The 20,543-nt window shown below is 39.6% G+C and overlaps 1 long non-coding RNA gene across 2 annotated transcripts; it reads right to left on the bottom strand.

The window, feature by feature from the left end:
* Positions 1-15,633: 15,633 nt before the first annotated feature.
* On the bottom strand, positions 15,634-19,884 carry LOC112652841 (uncharacterized). 2 transcript variants are annotated; one of them, XR_003131757.3, is made up of 3 exons: positions 19,632-19,884; positions 19,261-19,386; positions 15,634-16,054 (listed from the first exon to the last, which is right to left on the bottom strand). It is a non-coding gene; the product is annotated as an uncharacterized LOC112652841 (long non-coding RNA). The 2 variants fall into 2 exon arrangements; XR_007409425.1 differs by having other exon boundaries at positions 19,261-19,884.
* Between the last annotated feature and the right edge of the window lie 659 nt (positions 19,885-20,543).

The following is a 20,543-nucleotide window of genomic DNA, read 5'->3' as shown; positions in this document are numbered from 1 at the left end:
AGAGCAGCCCAAATGGACTAAGACAGGGCCAAATGAAAGTCAGGGTCAAACCTCAGAAGAATCTACAGTGACAACAGAGGAAGATCTAAAGCCAAAGCAGCAACATGAGACCCTCATAAAGCCAAGAGTGGCCATATCATCAGCTGTCCCATCAAAAATGTGAGCCACAAATGCCAGCCAAGCTAGCAGCACCCAAGGGAACAAGTAACAATGGTTAAAGAGCCCAGAAGATGATCTAAAGAGCCTGACTCTTCCCTCCTGCCAGGAGGTTACAAAAGCATGTCAATGTTCTTCTAGGGGGAAAAGCAGTAGGAGACTGGGTATTTTTATATTATTTTGAACCATATTAGTCACCAATTTTCAACCATTTGTTGAAATGGTTGAAATGACCTGCAAAATATGACCAAAACATATATTTCAAACTATATAAAAAGCTTACAACTCAATAATAAAAAGATATAACCCATTTTTATTGTATGTAAAGGATTTAGACATTTCTTCAAATAGATATACAAATGGCCAATAAGCACATAAGAATATGTTCAACATTATTAGTCATTAAGGAAAAAAATCAAAACCACAAAAAGACACCGCTTCATACTCACTAGGATGGCCATAATCAAAAAGACAGACAATAACAAGAGTTGGAGAAGAGATGGAAAAACTGGAACCCTCATACACTGCTGATGGGAATGTAAATTGATACAGCCACTTTGGAAAACAGTTGGGCAGTTCCTCAGAAAGTTAAACACAAAGTTCCTATTTGACCCAACAATTTCGCTCCTAGGCATATACCTAAGAGAAGTGAAAACATATGTCTACATAAAGACTTGTACACAAATGCTTGTAGCAGCATCATCCGTAATAGCAAAAACAGCTCAGATGTCCATCAACTCATACATAAACAGGATGTGGTCTACCCATACAATGGAATACTATTCATACTTAAAAAGGAATTAAGTATTGATACATGTAACACAGGGATAAACCCAAAAAACATTATACTAAGTGAAAAAAGCCAGTCACAAAGAGCCACATATTGCATAATTCCATTTTTAAAAAAAAGATTTATCTATTTATTTGAGAGAGAGAGAGAGAGAGCATAAGCAGGAGGGGCAGAGGCAGAAGGAGAGAGACTCTCAAGAAGACTCTGTGCTGAGCATGGAGCCTGATGCGGGGCTCAATCCCATGACCCTGAGATCATGACCTGAGCCAAAATCAAGAATCAGATGCTTAAATGACTGAGCCACTCAGGCGCCCCATGCATGATCCCATTTACATGAAATATCTAGAGTAGACAAATCCACAGAGACAGAAAGTAGATTAGTGGTGGCCAGGGGTTGGTGGGGAGGGAGGTGACTACTAATGGGTATGGGTTTTTTGAGGTGATGAGTGTTCTGGAATTAGTAGCAATTATACAACTTTGTGAATATACTAAAAGCTACTGAATTATAAACTTTTGAAGGTGAATTTTATGGTATTTGAATTATACCTTAATAATTTATTTTTTTCTTTTTATACCTTAATAATTTAGAAAAGAGGAAAACATTTCCTAAAATTCCAGAGTGGAGTAACATTTAAACAAGCTTGACTTATAGGTGTTGTTGGTGTCTTAATATGTTTTTCCTCTAACCAGAGGAAGGGAGATTGAGAAAGGCTAAAATTACAGACTAAATAATGAAATGAGCTCCTTTTATTCATATCTAGAATATGGCATGAAAAGGATTTTCTTACTCTGTGATATGCATAAAGATTCAGCCTTCTGAGGTGCCTAGCAGGCTCAGTCAGTGGAGTGTGTAACTCTTGATCTCAGGGTTGTGAGTTCGAGCCCCACATTAGGTATAGAGATTACTTAAAAATAAAATCTTTTTTAATTAATTAATTAATTAATTAATTTATTTATTTATTTATGGTCCAGCTTTCTGGTTCTCTTGAAATGCTTTTATATGGTAACAGGGGTTGGTCATCCTGTATGAAAATAACCCTCTCAATCCAACAACAGCAGCACTGGCCCACTTTAGAAGGGCCACACACTCTCCAGGTTGTCATGGCTCCTTCTTCAACCAGCATTACTCACTCACATTGCCTCTCTAGTTCTGAATATATTTGAGTTTGTGATTCCTAGTAAAAGAGTTGATTTCAAATGTCAAACCTCAATAAGCAGTGTTCCTATTTGTTTTAGTTAGGAATATGTTCAGCTGCAAATAACAAACATCTAAATAACAGTACCTTTAACAAATAGAGTTCTTTTCCTTTCACATATCAAGAAGTCTGGAATCAGGTAGTTGCTCAACTAGTATCAAAAGCCCAATGATAAGAGCCTACTGTCCAGAGGTTACTGGTTACCAATCTCTTTTCCATATTACTTGAACCCTGAGATTATTTGAATGGTCAACGTGACAAGATAAAAACAAAATTTCCTGTTTCCCTTACAACTAGGAGTATTTGAGATAGTCCTGGTCAATGAAAGGCAGGTAAAAGTCACTAAAGGGGACTTCTAGGAAGGCAATTTTAAGGAGTTAACACAGTTGGCATATACCTTCTTTTCTCTTTTGTCTTCCCCTTCTCTATGGTTAAAATGAAAATATGACAGCTAGAGCTCTGATAGCCATTTTGAAAACAGGAGGATTAGGATATCAAAGCACAAAGCTAAAAGGAGTATGGGTCCCTGGTTATACAGCAGTCCTAGACTACCCACAGTGGACTAATACAGCCATAATTTAAGCCACCTTCTTTTGGGTTTTTATTACTAGCAGCTGAATGTAATTTCTTTTTTTTTTTTAAAGATTTTATTTATTTATGCATGAGACACACACACACAGAGAGAGAGAGAGAGAGAGAGAGAGAGAGAGAGAGAGAGAGGCAAAGACACAGGCAGAGGGAGAAGCAGGCTCCATGAAGGGAGCCCGACATGGGACTCGATCCTGGGTCTACAGGATCACGCCCTGGGCTGAAGTCGGTGCTAAACCGCTGAGCCATCCGGGCTGCCCTGAATGCAATTTCTGATTGATATACTGCCAATGTACATATAGCTACTTTGGCCTTTTCATTAAGGTATTAAAATTGATGCTGCCTTGCTTATTACAAGGATATGGAAAGGGGAAAGGGTCTCTCATAGGCACAGTTTTCCCATTTGGTTAAAGGCATGGTAAGGACCAGGGCATTATTCAGAAACCAAATGGATATTAGGGCACCTGGGTGGCTCAGTGGTTGAGTGTGTGTCTTTGGCTCAGGTCGCAATCCCAGGGTCCTGGAATCAAGTCCTACATTAGGCTCCATGCAGGAGGTCTGCTTCTCCTCTGCCTATGTCTCTGCCTCTCTCTGTGTCTCTCATGAATAAATAAATAAAATCATAAAAAAAACACTAAATGGATATCTTAACCAGTTGTGGTTGAAATCATGAATATACAAATTCTTCATTGATTACATACTATTACACTTCCTATTAAGGAAGTTTTGCTAGTTGGAACAAATAAAGATGGTATCTATGCAAAACACCCCCTGGAACTCAGAATATGCCACTGATGTTCTAGTTCAGGTTCTTTGAATTCCATATTTCCAACTAACTGAGTTTTCTTCACTACTTCCCTCTATCCAAGCTAAAGCAAAACTCTCATTTAAACAATTCATAGGGGACACCAGGGTGGCTCAGTGGTTGAGTGTCTGCCTTCGGCTCAGGGCATGGTCCCGGGATCTGGGATCAAGTCCCACATTGGGCTCCCTGTGAGGAGCCTGCTTCTCCTTCCACCTCTGTGTCTGCCTCTCTCCTGTGTGTCTCTCATGAATAAATGAATAAATCTTTAAAAAAAATTAACAGTTCATAGATGCAAATGCACTAAAACCATGTGGATACGAGTATTCAGTAAGATGCAGGCTCATCCAATTCACAATTACAAAGATGTGGAAAAAAACTAAATGTCCATGGGTGGATGAATGAATAAAGAAAATGTGGCATATCCATACAATGGGATATTATTCAGCTTAGAAAAAGAAAGAAATTCTGTCATTTGTTACATGACATAAATGAACTTGGAGGACATTGTGCTAAGTGAAATAACCCAGCCACAGAAGGGCAAATACTATATGATTCCACTTATATGAGGAACTTAGTCAACCTCATAGAAGCAGAGAATAAAATAGTGGTTTCCAGAGGCTGGGGCGGGGGAGGGGGAAATGAGGAGATGCTGCTCAACAGGCTAAAGTTTCAATTACGCAAGATGAATAAGTTTTAGAGATCTGATTATAACACTGTGCCTATAGTTAACAATACCGTATTGTGCACTTTAGAATTTGTTACGAGGGTAGATCTGTTAATGCTCTCCCTACAACAAAAGAAAATTTTTTTGATATGTACTCATCCAGATAACTAGAAAAAAATACATTTCTGTGTGTATATGTGTACTTATAATTTCCACCTAATGAAAATACAAAATTTTTACATTCTTGTAGCAAACAACACGCTCCAAGAATACATACTTTTGTAGGCCCAGTTTGAGCCACGCTGTCCTAAATGGGTGATCTCCCTCTTACTCCTTTCTCTGAAGCTTGTATGTGCTGCTCTGACTGTGCTTGTCATTTTGTAATACAATTCTTTGTTTTTTCATTTCTTTCCTACTTGTTTGGGAGCCTCTTAAGGTCAGCAACTGCTCTTCTCTATTTCCTTACAGATAAATCTAATGACTTAACACTGGATAAAATGTTCTATAAATACTGGTTGCTTTGAATGAAGCTCTAGAAAAACTCATCACACTTTGAAGGAGGCCCATCGGTATGACAAATTTGAAATTATCTTTCCTTGCAATTTGTACAAACACAGAAAAGGAAAATCCATTAAAGTACTCAAGGCCTCAAGAACTTGACTTTGATGGCCTGCAAAGAAGACCAAGGAAAACATGCTGTTCTCCTTGATAGGTATTTCTTATTTATCCTTCCTATCAGAACTCATAGATTTTGTTTATCCTTCCTGTTCAATCAGCACCAAGAGGTGTAATGGTTGTGAAAGGTCCCTAATGTCTTTGGCACCCTCCTTCCAGTCTCCTATTTTAGGGAAGAACCGATGAGCTCATTTACAGAAAGGCTTGCCAGGCTCTGCATATGGTTTGTAATATAAATAGATCACATCTTAGGCATATCAGCAAGATAGAGGAGGCTTGCCCTCCCCGAAGTCTGCTGAAGTAGAAATTCTCACCTAAAAAAGTATGCAAGCCACCTCTACTTTCTACTTCTCAGGGAATTTAAGGATGTGTTGTGTGAAAATTTCAATCTTTGGCAAACTTACATGAATCTTGGACTATCCAAAAATAAAATGTTCCAAAACTAAAGACTAAATGGTAATCCTGTTTAATTTCAGACTTTCACCTATCATTGGGCTTCATGACTATGTATTTATTAAGATCAATTTAGGTTCACAATCTGGGTTATAACCTATTGCATTAGCCTAAACATATAGTGATTTGACTCCACTTTGTCATTTATAACTAAAACCTGATCATTTGATTTACTTGTGATATGAGTCTCCATTAAAATAAAAATGAATCTACAAGGTAAAGTTGGCAACAAAACCAAATGATACAGAGCTACACAATAGTCACAAACAAGGGGGCTTTTTGATCTATGTTAACACTGAATTATTTCTTCATAATGCTTTTACATTTGAAATAGTTTAAGACTTACAAGAAGTTACAAAAATAATAGAGTTCTGTATACCTGTGCCCAGCTTCCCCAAATGAGAACATCTTACAAAACTATAGTACACTGTCAGAACCAGAAATTGATATCGATAGAATACTACCAACTCAGCTAATAATCTCATTTGGACTTCACTCTTTTGCTATACTTTTTGGGGGGTGGGGTTCAGTGTCTAGTTCTATGGAATTTTTAAAAATATTTTATTTATTTATTCATCAAAGACCCAGAGAGAGAGGCAGAGACATAGGCAGAAGGAGAAGCAGGCTCCCCGCGGGGAGCCCAATGTGGGACTTGATCCCAGGACTCTGGGATCACAACTTGAGCAGAAGGCAGATGCTCAACCACTGAGCCACTCAGCTGTCCCATAGTTCTATGGAATATTATTACATGTTTAGACATGTGTAACCACCACCACAATCAGGATACGCATTGTTATTCTTTTAAAACATTTATGGAAGCAACTAGGCACTAGGCACTGTCAGGCAGTTTTATATAATAACCTCATGAGGTAAACTTATTATCTTCATTTTAGAGTGAGAAGATAAATATAAAAAGGAGAAAACATACATCGCCCCTTCTTTGGTACTTTGCTATCAGGCATATGACTAAGAGGAACTCTAGTCTAATGACATCAATTTCAATATGAGGGATTGATTTTCTTTTTTTTTTAATTTGTTCATTTCTTCTTTTTTTTAAGATTTTATTTATTTATTTATTTATTTATTTATTTATTTATTTATTTATTCATGAGAGACATAGAGAGAGAGGCAGAGGGAGAAGCAGGCTCCATGCAAGGAGCCCGATGTGGGACTCGATCCCAGCACTCCAGGACCATGCCCTGGGCCAAAGGCAGGCGCTAAACTGCTGAGCCACCCAGGGATACCGTGATTGATTTTCTTAATCTTTATATTGGGCCTTCATTAAGCCATAGCTCTTCAGTTTTCAAATGTATAAAGAGAAAGTTCACACAAGTTCAAGCTCACATCTCTTGACTTTTTTTTTTTCTTACTACCGTCAGACATGAAGCGAGTGAAGAGATCACAAAACAAAGAGGATCCAACCTGCAGCTCAGGATGGCAAAAGCCCCAGGTCTTAAGTCCTTTTGCTTCCCCTCAAAACCATAGCAACTCTATTTCTGTTCTTGCTTTTCTCCTGCACCCAGACAATAACATTTTTATCCTCTGAGGATTATTTCTAAAAATAAAATGAAAAAGAAGAAGAAACATGGAATGGTCTCTATCTTTGGTTTGTAAATGTTACTTTTAATGTGCTATCTAGTTTAGTTCCCTACTAGGAAACACTCTGTCCAATGCACTGTCTTTAGGCGCCATGTGGTTAGAAAATATATGACCTCAATGCTTCATGTGCCCTTGTCTCCCTGCTAGCACTGGGAGGTCCCATAAAGGAAACACAGTGGAGCTCACTAGGGCTCAGTCTTGAGCTATGGGCCATTACTTTTTAATTGACATTCGTTCCTGCCTTTCCTCAACTATTACACCAAGTCCAGCCTAAGCAGTTGGGGCCTAACCATTGAGTTTCTCCCCAACTTCACTGGCCACTCCTCTCAGTCCGTTTCCCCATTTCCTCCTCCTCTTTCTGACTTTCAAACTTGTGGTCCTTGGGGACCATCCTCAGCCCTTTCCCTAAGACAGTGATTCTCTCTCAACCAAGGGTGATTTTCACCCCCGGGGGGTGGGCAGGGTGTGTAGAGGCTAGGGATGCTGCTAAGCACCCTATGGTGTACACTGTAGGATGAGACAGCCCCGACAACAAAGAATTATCCTCCCACCCCGATGTTAATAGTGCCCAGGTAATGGAAGTTTGCCCTAAAAGATCTTATTCAATGCTATGAAACACCCAGACTCAGTCTACATGCTGACCACTTCTAAAGTTTAATCTTTAGTCCTGCTTCCCCTGCCAACTACAGGCACTTCTATGCAACTGTCTTCATTTATGTCTCTTAGGTGCCTCGAGCTTAACTTGTCCACAACCAAACTCTTGCCATCACCCACAAACCCGCACCTCCCCCACCCTTTCCCATGTTAACGATGGCATCATCCAAGTAATCATCTTAGATTTAAATTCCAATTTCATGGAAATCATTTGGTGCAGGCATACTATGAGTAGAATTCAAAGAACAGTGGGGCTATTCGGGAGATGAGGTGAGCAAGACCCAGAAGTTCTTGAAATGTACTTAAATCTACACATTAAATTTGATGGTACAGCCAGAATGAGGACCATTGTTCCCTACAGCTTCTGTGTCCTAAAGGTTTTGATAATTTATCCTGTAGATGACTTGACTCCCTTGGGTAAAATATGCAGCTCAGTTGCTTTCACTTAGTTTCCTAAGTCACTGTGAGATAGCTGGTTTCGTGGAGGGTGGGGGTCAGCAAACTACAGCCCATGGGCCAAACATGGTCTGCCACCTGATTTTTACCACTTTTTAAATAGATTGGGGAAAAAATTCCAAAGAACAATGATATTTCACAATATGTGGAAATTATGTTAAAAACAAATTTTAGTTTGTGTAAATAAAGTTTTGTTGGAGCATAGCCACATTCATTCATTGGTGTATTGTGTATAGCTACCTATGTGCTACAATAGCAGAAATGAGTAGTTGCAACACATGCCATCTGGCCAACAAAAGTGAAAATAGTTACTATCTGGCCCTTTACAGAAAAAGTTTGCTGACCCAGTATATTGGTAAAAGCTCAAAGTTTAGAAAAAATAACAGATTTCAATTTTGTCTCAGCTTGCAGTATGTATGATCTTTGAATATGATTCAACATCTGTGAGCCTCAAGTTAAATGAGGATAATGATACTTTCCTTGAAGGATGGTTAGGAATATTAGAAGTGATGTCTGTAAAGGTTTGGAATATAGTAGGAACTCCACAAATACAATAATAATAATAATATTTGTTAATATTATTATCAACACAAACTACCCCTTGAAATTTCCCCTTTGATATGCTTTGAGAGTTCCTATGTCAAATGACTTTTTCTGAAATCCAAGCAAATACACAACTTCAAATGACTGTCCTAGTCCCTTTCATCCATTAGTGGTGATGACAGAACAAGTTCTCATCACATCATGTTTTGACAGCAAACTGGAGGAAGGTTAATATCTTAATAATTCAAATGTCATTGTACCCAGTCATGAATTCCCTGAGTAATTAGTTTCCTGGAAAACTGTCTCCTGAGTGATAAAGGTGACACTAACTGAAATAGGAAATTATCATGACCTGCCCGATCCTCTTTCCAACTTTGTCATCCCAAGAATGTCACAAAATAAGTTAACAGAAAACAGGAAACTGACACTAAGTGAGTAAACAGCCTGTAGAAACAGAAACAGCATGAGCTACCAGAACCCCATCTTCCAGACTTCCTGAAGGGCCCTTAGAGGGGCCACAGAAGCAGAGAATGGCCTTGATTTGTGATGGGCACCCCCACAGGCTTCCAGGGGTAAGAGACAGGAGCACGCATGCCTGACACTCACCTTGCCCGTTGCCTCCTTCGAGGCCTTGCCCTCAGCCCTGGCCACCTCCAGTCCTTCAGAACATTCTGCCATCCCTGGTGACTTCTTGGCCTCAGGCTTGTCTCCTGGCTTGCAGCTCATTCCTGGAGTAGAAAAGAGGTCAACTCTAGCTCTTTTTCTTCGTGTGACCCCATCCTTTTGCCCTCTTGCATCCTGCCATTTTCTCCTGCTCTCTAAGGTAGTTTTGGCTAGACAGAGAGTCACTTCCAGCCTCCGTAGACTTCCTCTTCCTGCTGAACTCCCCTTTCTATGGTACTTTCTGCGATGATCCACATCTCTCACGAGTGACAAGACGTCATCTTGCTAATTAACATATGGCCTAATTATGGCTGTTACACTTTAGAAGACAGAATTAAAGTCTGAAGTGACCTAAGTAATTAGGAGGGGTAGGCAGAGACAAATGAAAACAGCAGCATAAAGTGGGGGTGGACAATGACTCGGCCATGTCCTGTGAGGCTGAGACCAACTGGCAATGACTCAGGTGCATGGGCACCTCGGGATCCGCTCCAAGCAGGCTTCTGTTGTAAAAAGGGAGCATCCTATATAGGACAAGATGGGATTTTCTTTCTTCCTCTTGCTCTCTATCCTCTCCTCCATCATCCCTGGTGCAGAGGTGGCACTCAATAAGATAGAATATATGAACTAGAAAAAGTCATGTCCGCAAGGTTGAATTGTTAAACAGTGCTGCAGAAGAGACAGGACGGTGGGGGTGGGAGGGGCGTGATAACTTAATCATTGTGCTGAGGTTGACCCTGCTCTTAAGTGGTCTCTGCTCTGCTGGTAAGTTTGTCCTGGAGTTAGGACAAACAAGGACATGATGTGTGCATTGGTTGGGTTCCCCCAGAACTCCACTTTGGGTCAAGAATGTGAGTGCAAGTCATTAATTTAGGATATCCAGGAAATAGTGGCAGGGAATAAAAAAACGAGACAGGGAAGAAAAAGATGTCAATAGAAGGTATGTTAGCAAGCAAATTAGCGCCGTGGAGCTCAAATTAGCGCCGTGGAGCTCAACTCAGCTGGGGAACTGGGGGAGACAAGTACAACAGGGCTTGACCCAACTTTCCCTATAAGGGCAAAGAGTGAATATTTCAGGCTTGGGGAGGCACACAGTGTCTGTCGCAATAGCTCAATTCTGCCACTGTAGAGAAAAAGCAGCCATGGATAATACATAAATGAGTGGGTATGGCTGTGTTCCAATAAAACATTACTTACAAAACCAGGCAGCCAGCCCAAGGGCTGTAGTTTGTCAACCCCTTGCTATAGAATAGTGTTTCTCAAATTCCCATGATGAACTAATTCTTAAAAACTGCCCAATCCATTGTAAAACAGGACTTTTGTAAACATAACAAAAATGAATCACTGGGAAAATGAAATTTAAAAAAGACAGACATACAAAATACAAGAGTTTAAAAAATTACTAGAATCAAAAGATACAATGTTTCTGTCCAATTACTATAAGAGCTTCTAAATGCTCACTCTAAAGTTTTGAACCTAATATCACAGACAGCTCAGACCCTTGACTTCAGCCATGGCCATCACCAGTATCCACAGCTTCATTGTCTTTCTTATCAGGTGAGGAGGCTGGAACAGTTATCCACTGACACCCGTCCAGCATTATCAAGGGCTGCTCCCCAGGATACTGACTCCCCGTCTTTCTAGCCTACCCAGCAAGCAGGCCAAGCACACCTCTACAGTCTGAGAAGGTGGAGAAGTACAGGGGCTCCTGATAAGAAGCTGTAAGCACGTATGCCATGTATGGAAGAGTGAGAACCAAAAGGTTGTAGACTGGGCACTGTCGGTGTTGCTCCACTGTGATGGAGTAGGAAAATGTGGGCTTTGGAGGCAAAGAAATTGAGATGAAAGTCCTGGTTCTGCCACTTAACCTCTATTTCCTTACTCTAAAATTCAGTATAATAATGGTAAGGGTTGGGTTGAGTTTTGGGGATTTTCTTTAAAGAAGTTTTTAGAGCAATTTTAGGTTCACAGCAAAACTGAGAGGAAGGTACAAAGAATTCCCTTATATCCTCCCTCATTATTAATACCCCCATCAGAGTGGTGCATTTGTTAAAACTGATGAACCTACATTGACACAATATCATCACCCAAAGTCCATAGTTTACCTGAGGGTTCACTCTTGGTAGTATACATTCTATAGGTCTTGACAAATGTATAATGATATGTATCCATCATTATGACACCATAGAGAGTACTTCCACTACTCTAAAAATCCTCTGTGCTCTGCCTATTAGTTCCCTACCCCAATCACCCCACTCCCTGGGAAACACTGATCTTTGTACTGTCTCCAGAATTTTGCCTTTTCCAGAATGTCATATAGTTGGAGTCATACAATAGGTGTCCCGTTCAGATTGGCTTCTTTCTCTTAGTAGTATGCATTGAAGTTTCCTCCATGGCTTTTTATGACTTGATAGCTCATTTCTTTTTAGTGCTGAATAATACTCTATTGTCTGGATGTACCACTGTTTATCCATTCACCCACTGAAAGACATCTTGGTTGTTTCCAAGTTTTGGCAATTAAGAAAAAGGCTACTATAAACATGTATGTGCAGGTTTTTGTGTGGACATGTTTTCAACTCCTTTGGGAAAATGTCAAGGAATGTAATTGCTGGATCATATGGTAAAAGTATATTTAGTTTTATAAGAAACTGACAAACTGTCTTCCAAAGTAGCTATACCATTTTACATTCCCACTGGCAACGAATGAGAGAGTTCCTGTTGCTTCACATCCTTGTCAGCATTTGGTGGTGGTGGTGTTCCAGATTTTGGCCAAATAGATGTGTAGTGGTTTCTCACTATTCTTTTAATTTCTTTTTCCCTGATGACATATGATGTAGAGTATCTTTTTATATCTTTAGTTCACCATCTGTAAACATTCTTCAGTGGTGTGTCTGTTAAGGTCTCTGGCCGATTTTTTAATTGGGTTGTTTCCTTATTGTTGAGTGCTAAGAGTTCTTTGTATATTTTGGATAGCAGTCCTTTATCAGATATGTCTTTTGCAAATGTTTTCTCATTCTGGGTGGAGTCTTAAATGGCACGATGAGCTCTAGCATATGTGGAACACTTAGGCATATTAACAAGAGCTCAGTGATAATTCCTTTCCCAGAAAACTCCAAAATTATATAAAAAATTAGAGCTAAAAGGGATCCAATGGATCATCTCCATGAACCTCTATTTTCCTCCCTTAGCGTCTATTTTACATCATTCAATTGCACTGGCTCACCCAGGTTAAGTGTCGTCATGGATAAGTCATAAAGGAGATGGGGCTACAACAGGAGCCTGAGAGAATGAATGGGATCTTTTTTTTTTTAATATTTTATTTATTTGAGAGAAAGAGAGAGAGAGTGAACACGAGCAGGGGGAGCAGCAGAAAGAGAAGCAGACTCTTCACTGAGTAGGGAGCCAGACTCAGGGCTCGATCCTAGGATCCCGGAAATGGGATTTTAATAAGACAGGGACAGGGAGGAAGAAGACAAAATAGTAAATGTTTATTAAACACCTATTATGTCCTAGGCTTCATAGGGTATACATGTAAGAATTATGAACTGTTCTTATTTTTAAAGAATTTATGGTTTAATGGGGGGGATAGAAAAGTCATAAGATGAGCAGTGATACTCATGGATTGCCTACAAAGTAGCAGGGATCTTGCTAGATCCTTTGTATACACTAGCTATAATCCAGTTGACAACCGTGCAGGAGAGACACTGTTGACTTCATCCTAGAGAGGAAAACTGATGCTCAAAAAGGATGAGTGACTCATTCCAGGCCATACAGCTAGTGAGAAACAGAGCTGGGATTCAAATCCAGGGCTTTCTGATTCCAACGCTCACATTCTTCATATACCAAGCTGCTGAGAAAAAGCTTTTAAGACAAATCACACATAATTTCACTGTGAAAAGTGCAACCTGGACTGGGAAAAGAATACACAAAGACTTAAAGCAGAAAACAATCAATAGGGAAGATATGAAGGAAACGGCCTAACTATAATTTAAGTTTGTGAAAATGGAAACAGGAAAAGTAGGATCACAAAATTGAGGGCTTTGATTGCAAGTCTGTGAGTTTTGAAGGAGTTTGTGAAGGCAATGGACATCAGAAACTCTCAATGGGATTTTTCAAGGAGCTGGAAACAATGAATTAAGATGCATCTGAAAAAAATCAATTAAAAAATTAAGTGAGGGGCGCCTGGGTGGCTTAGTTGGTTAAGTGTCTGACTCTTGGTTTTGGCTCAGGTCATGATCTCAGGGTCGTGAGATCAAGCCCTGAGGTGGGCTCTGCGCCCAGAGGGGAAGTCTGCTTGAGATTCTCTCCCTCTCTCTATGTGCCCCCCTGTCCTCTGCCCCACAAGTGCATGTGTGCACACGTGAGAGTGTGCACGCAGGCACACACTCTCTCTAAACAAATATTTTTAAAAATTTCAAATGGACTTCAGAGATTTTTTTCTTAAATATAGAAAAACTGGAAGAAATTCAAAGTCCAAATGTAATTCTGATAGAATATCCTTAGAAAATAATGAAACATGAAAAAAAGGAAATACAGGAAGCAGTTCACATATCTGATTTTCAAGTGAACATATGGCTAAGGAATGACAGTACTTCAGCTCCACAGAATAACACATGGCCATTCAAATAATTACAAAAACTACTGCAACCCCCCAAAAAATATTTAGGCATGATGTAACTATAAGAAATATGGTGAAAAAAAATATGGTGTCTTACTTTTCTATTGCTGCTGTAATGCTCCACATTACCACAAACTTAGCTGCTTAAAGTAATGCATATTTATTATCTTACAATTTTGGAGGACAGAAGTTCAATACAGGTCTTATTGACCTAAAATCAAGGTTTTGGCTGGGCAGTGTTCTTTTCTGAAGGCCACACAAGAGAAGTCATTTCCTTCTCACAACCTCTATTGGGCATCCACACTCCTTGGCCAGTGGCCCTATCCTCTGTCTTCAAAGTCCCCAAAGGCCAATTGAGTCCTCACATCACGCCCCTCTGACCTACCTCCAGTCACATTTCCCTCAGAGTTTTCTGCCTCTCTCTTCCACTTTTAAGGGACTCTTATGATTACAGTGAGCCCACCCAGATAATCCCAAATAACCTCTACATTTAAAGTCAGCAATAAGCAAACTTCATTCCTTCTGCAATGTTAATTTCCAAATTTGTCTGTAACCTAACAAATTACCAGTCTCAAGGAATTAGGACATGAACATCTCTGAGAGTCCATTATTCTTCCTATTACATATGGTTGGCGACAGATAGAAAAACATATATAACTATATATGGCAGTGGGGCAGTGGGTAAATATTTGCTATTTGCTATTCTATTTTCCAAACCCCTTGCATTGTTGTTACTTCTGTGATCTTTTACAGACAAAACGGTGGCAGTTGATGGGGCAAAATAGGAGAAAGTTAGGCTCAATTTCCACCTATTCGATGCTGGGCAGTACATTAAGATCCACTGCCTTGCTGCTGTCCTTGCTTTCTTTCTGAACAGTTTTAGATTCCTCTCAGTCTGGGACTGATAGGCACAGCCCTGACCTGTCAGGCTGGTCAGCAATTCTTGTCAAATAACCTCCAACCATACCCCACACAGGCACTTGATCACCGTTCATTTTTCTGGACCTTTAAATATGTATTTGGAGCCTTCCTATAACAGTGCTCCGCAGAGGTGGTGCTTTGGCCTTCTGTGTATTTGCTAAAGGATGCTGATGGAACAGAGCTCACAAATGTGGGAGTTGAGAGAAAGGAGTGGAAAGCAGAAAGGGAAGCAGATGTTTAGGCATTCACCTTCTTGACATTTTTCAGAACTAATATTCTGGAGCAGAACCAAGTAGTATTTCCATTCAGGGGTGTACAGAGGAGTATTCAAAGCCAGGCAAATCACACTGAGGCAGCGGACAGCATCGGCCAGGTCACTGACCAGCAAGTACCAACCAGAAAGTCAAGGCTCGGGGCAGGGGGGTGGGGGAGACGCTCTAAAGGCTGCCATCACCTCCAACAAGACTGGAACAAGAGAAACAACTTCTTGGGGCTATCCAACTCTTGCTATTCAGTTTGTGGCTATGTGCACTCCTCACCTGGCACCATGTTAAAATTCAGATTCTGATACAGAAGGTCTCCTGTGGGCCTGAGAACCTGTGAGAGTCTGCACTATTAACAAACTACCAGGTGATACTGATGCTGCTGGCCCTGGACCACAATCCGAAAAGAAAGAGTTACCTGGGAACCTGCAAGAACTACAAATATTCATGTCCCATCTCCAACCTACAGAATCAGGAACACCTTCAAAGGTTTTTTTGGCTTTTTGTTTGTTTTGGTGACCAGAAACTTTAATTCCCCCAAATGGGAATTCTTAATTTTTTACCTACAGGGTTTATAAGCCCTTTTGTAAGGAAAAAAAAAAAAAACAAAAAAAAAACAAAATGGGCATACTTCTACAATAAAGTTTTGAGCACTAAATATACATTATGTTTGATACTCAGGTACAAAACATAAAAGGCCTTCTTCACCTGTGGTTGATCTTCATAAACGGCACAGCCATTAGGCTAAATACTATGGCAGGTCTTTTATGTATATATGTGGTTTCCATGAAGGGACCCTGGTAAAAGGTACCCTGCTTAGAAAGAAGTCCGAGCTTTAGCTACCCAGAGGATGTTTTTGCCCTGCACGGGCAGCTGCAGTCCTCCAAGCCTTCTGGCACACTCGCTTAGACAGAACAGCGGTGGGCTGCAGATGCCGTCATCCAGCAGAGGTGGCAGGAGCATCACTGTGCCATCCCAGAGATGCGGAGAGGTAGGAGACATAGGATGCCAGGCTTTGGAGGAAAACAGGAGAAATAGGCAAAATTACCCTAGTGTGCACAACCTCCTCTCCCAAGAGGAGTGTGATCAATGCAAAGATTCTATCTGTAGCCACAGGAAGTTCTTCTGTGTTTATGCTCCTTCAATATTTGCTTGCATTTCAATATTTACCACAAACATGCTCACAAAGTTGGTATGCACCTATGTGCCTTGTCCATTAGACTCTGAGAACCTACATCAGAATCTTGTATGTGGGTGGAATTAAATAAGGGACACTCTCAGTATGTATGCCAAACCATAAAATAGGGATTGATCACATTAATTTACACAGGCAAACATGTTTTGGGTGAACTTCTCAAGACATCTTAACAACTGGGTATATAAGTGCCCTTTCACCGAAATGGAGTTAATTTTTTTTGTCTTTGCATACATGATTCTTTCTGCCGAAACAAACTGGGGGAAAAAGACATAAGTATTAAAAAGTTACTAAGAGAAAAATATGCCTCTCTGGATTAGCTTAGTCAAGGTGGGAAACCCTACATAACACTGCATGTTAATCTACATTAACATAAATCATAAATTATAAGTTGCATTTGAGCTAACTTGCATTATTCTGATCAGCTCAGAAATCTAGGATTCAGTCATCTGAAGCAAAATCATGCTTTTGGTGTTTAGGAGTTTGAGAAGTCTATTTTTATACTCAATAGAGCCAACTGTTGAATATTAAATATGTCCTAAACAATACCTCTGTAGAAAATCATCAATTTAAGTTACAATAAAATGTGTTCAAAATTCTATGGGGCGTCTGACTGGCTCAGTTGGTGGAATGTGTGCCTCTTGATCTCGGGGTTCATGGGTTCGAGCCCCATGTTGCATGTACGGTTACTTAAATAAAATCTTTAAAAAATCTATTAAAACACTTAATAACTTTATACTACAAAACTTGTCCTTAAGGTACATCTAATATACATAAATCAGGTAAGTAACATTCCTTAATAACAGAGTTAACAACATCATCAAGGGTGTTTGAATTTGAGGCACTGGAGTTAAAAACAAAGGGAAAGATTCCATCATTTTGTGGTAAAATGACTGTGGAAGCCTTTTAGTCAAACTAAAAGTAATATTATTATTGGTATTTTGATAGTTAACCACACGTTTCAGCAGCTCCCTTAAGCTGGGAAACGCAAATGTGGCGCTGAGAAAATGCACTGGGCCTGCACTTGCTCTTCCTACTCTTCTCCCCCAGCTCAGTAAGTGGTAACTCTTCTGTGGTTTAGGACCAAACTACGCAGTGATACCTGATGCTTTCCTCCCTCTCACATCCAAACCTTGGGGAAAATTCTGTGAGGTCTGTCCTCAGAATATATCCAGAATGTTCTCCGCAGCTTCCATACTATCAATCGTGATTTCTAGCTTGGATCATTACAATAACATTTAATCCAAAAGTGCTCATTCATTCCAGTGTTCCTCCATCCACCCATCCAACAACTACTAATAAACAACTACTTAACCCAAACATCCGGGTGCTTAAGCACACAGAGATCACCCTGTTGGCCCCTATGAAAGGAATATTTCTTAGCCACCCTGATTCTTCCTATGGTGTGCTGTTCTAGGACACAACTGCCATGGCATTAAACAGTCAATACTGAGAAAATTAATGACTTAGGCAAGAAGTCATTTTTCAAGTTGGGATTCCAGTATTTTGCTTCTAAAGCAGATTAAACGAGCACATGACGGACATGTCATTTGACAGTATTCCGCTAGATCAGTCTTACTAAATTATTTTTGGCATATAACTCAGAAGGAATAAAAAGAATTGAACCACATTACTATATTAACATTCTTTTTATTCCTCTCAGCTTAAATGAACAAGATGTTTTGGCCTTACAACTCTAAAAATAAAAGAGAGAAAGAATTGATGTTGAACTCTGTCATGTTCTAGCAATGAATAATATCCATCCATGGAAATGTAAGCTAAATGATTAAAAAAGCCCACTCTCATTAAGAAGTACATTTAATCAAATATTACTTTTATTCAAAATCGTGATATTTGTAATCAGCTATATACGTGTAATAGCTGTACAGCTTTCCCTATCTGAAAGTAGAGCATTTCTAGAAGAACTTTTGTAAACCAAAATAGCATAAAGTGAAGAAGCAGCTACCTTTCATTTACATTGAAAATGTTTTGAGTGTTCCCAGACCCAAAAAGCCCACCCCTCTTAGGCTTTTCTGATAACCTTAGAGCATGTCTCGCCAATAGATGCACAAAATAGACCCAGATAAAGCACAGATGCTGACATAGTTCAAAAGCCACGGCTACCAGAAGTCGAGATGCTGGGTATAGTTCCCAGGGAAGGAGCTTGGTGGCGCCATTCTCGCTCAGGGTGCACCGTGCTGGCTGCTAAAAGCTGAACACTATTTTTGCTTTTCACCTTTTTTGTAAAAATGAAAATCCTCTACAGATATTTTTCAGGTAGTAAAAACAAGTAGTAATGTAAGTGTTTCGAAAAGCTAAGTGGTATAATGTAAACTTTCAAAAAGCAGAGGATACCTGTAATGATTCTAAAAAAAAAAAAATGTTTCTCTGGAATGATTTAACATTTAAAACCTAATGATCACAAGATATTCTACAAATTTAAATATACACACATTTTTGCTGCAGGAAGGGATGCTAACCAGTAAGACTTTAATTTTAAAACCACACTACGTGAGAGTAGAAATCTGTAGGTCAGGGTTTCTCAACAGCACAGCACTACTGACATTTTGGGCTGATTAATTCCTTGCTGTTAGGGGTTGCCTTGTGCACTGTACAATGTTCTGCAATATCCCAGGCCTCTTCCCACTAGATGCCAGTGTCCCCCACTCCCTAGTTATGACACCGAAAACGTCTCCAGGTATTGCCAAATGCCCTCTGGGAAGCTCTAGTCTCTAAATCAGAACCACTGCTGTAAAGAACAGAATAACAATACAATGTAAAGTTTTGACTATCAAGGAGCTAGTTCAGTTTTTAAAAATGGATGATAGGTATCAAAACAATTTAATTCCATTGCATACATTTAGACAAGAGTGCAAAATAACATTTTATAATGCACTGGAAATTATATTATTTGCCATTATTTAAACTTATGGGAAGAACTTTAAATGTTAACTTAAAACCATTAGTCAAAAGCATTCTGCATTTTATAGAATAGGTGGGTCATGTAGATTAACATTCACTTACTTTTCTGAAGCCCTCAATATGGTACTTTAAAACACTCTTGGGTTTATCTCCTCTAGTCTAAGCCTTCTGTTCCCCTTGAGGAATGTATTAAGTTCTTGAAGATTGTTAAAAATGTAGAAAACCGAACTGAAAAAAAAATATCGGGGCTTTTAAACAAATGTAAAATATTTAAATACAAGGCAAATATTTTTCAAGATTCAATTTATATAGGCTAGTAACCTTTTTTACTCCCACTCTCCAAATGAGGCCTATACAATTCCAAGGATTTGGAGATTTGAGAATAGTTTAAGAATTCCTTTTTTTTTTTTTTTTTTAGTTTAAGAATTCTAAAGCTCTCTTCCGTACTTTTCCTTAATCCTGGTACTACTCACCTAAATAGTGTCTTACCAAGCCATAGTTCTCTCAGCTTAATCAGTTTACTGACAAGAATGGCAATGGAATTGTTGTAATAAAAAAATAAACACGGGGAACCCTGGGTGGCGCAGCAGTTTAGCGCCTGCCTTTGGCCCAGAGCACGATCCTGGAGACCGGGGATCGAATCCCACGTCGGGCTCCCGGTGCATGGAGCCTGCTTCTCCCTCTGCCTGTGTCTCTGCCTCTCTCTCTCTCTCTCTCTCTCTGTGACTATCATAAATAAAACAAACAAATAAAAAAAAATAAATAAACACGTATGTAGCGCTTTTATTGTTCCAGAGCAATTCCACACAAGTTATTTAGTATTAATCGAACATACCCAGAGAACAGGTAGAAAAGAGGTCAGGGATAAGAAATTCGCAATTTAGTGATAACTTGCCTAGTTTGCAATTCGGCAGCGTTTAGCAGAGCTGACATCTCCAGACCAACTACACCAAACTCTTCCCTTACGAAATCCTCATTTGGATGCTGCTCATAACCTCACAACGTCTGGAGTTTGAGGTGCCTGAAGGCAAGTAAAATCAAATTATTGCCAAACGTGAGAGAAAGTCCTCAGTTGTAGCAGCCAAGGTGAAGTGGTCACTTTGTACAAGGCTTTGAAGACTAAATCCTTCCAACTGTATTCAATGTAGTATCGTTTAGAAATCACTTTAGTAGTAAATATATTACCCAAATGTCCTAAGGGTTTTTTTTTTCAAAGTTTGATATTTACATCACGAAGGACCACAGTAACCTCAACAGAGCTTCTCAAAAGGATGGCTCTGTATTTTAGAATCAAATAGCTGTGGAGAACCATACATAAATTGATTTTTGATAATCCAGTATAAATCCTCATTCAGGCCCGGTGGAGTTCGTCTATACGTGGTAGG

This window comes from Canis lupus, chromosome X (genome assembly GCF_003254725.2).
Source record: "Canis lupus dingo isolate Sandy chromosome X, ASM325472v2, whole genome shotgun sequence".
Lineage (NCBI taxonomy): Eukaryota > Metazoa > Chordata > Mammalia > Carnivora > Canidae > Canis > Canis lupus.
This window is presented reverse-complemented; position numbering and strand designations above follow the sequence as displayed.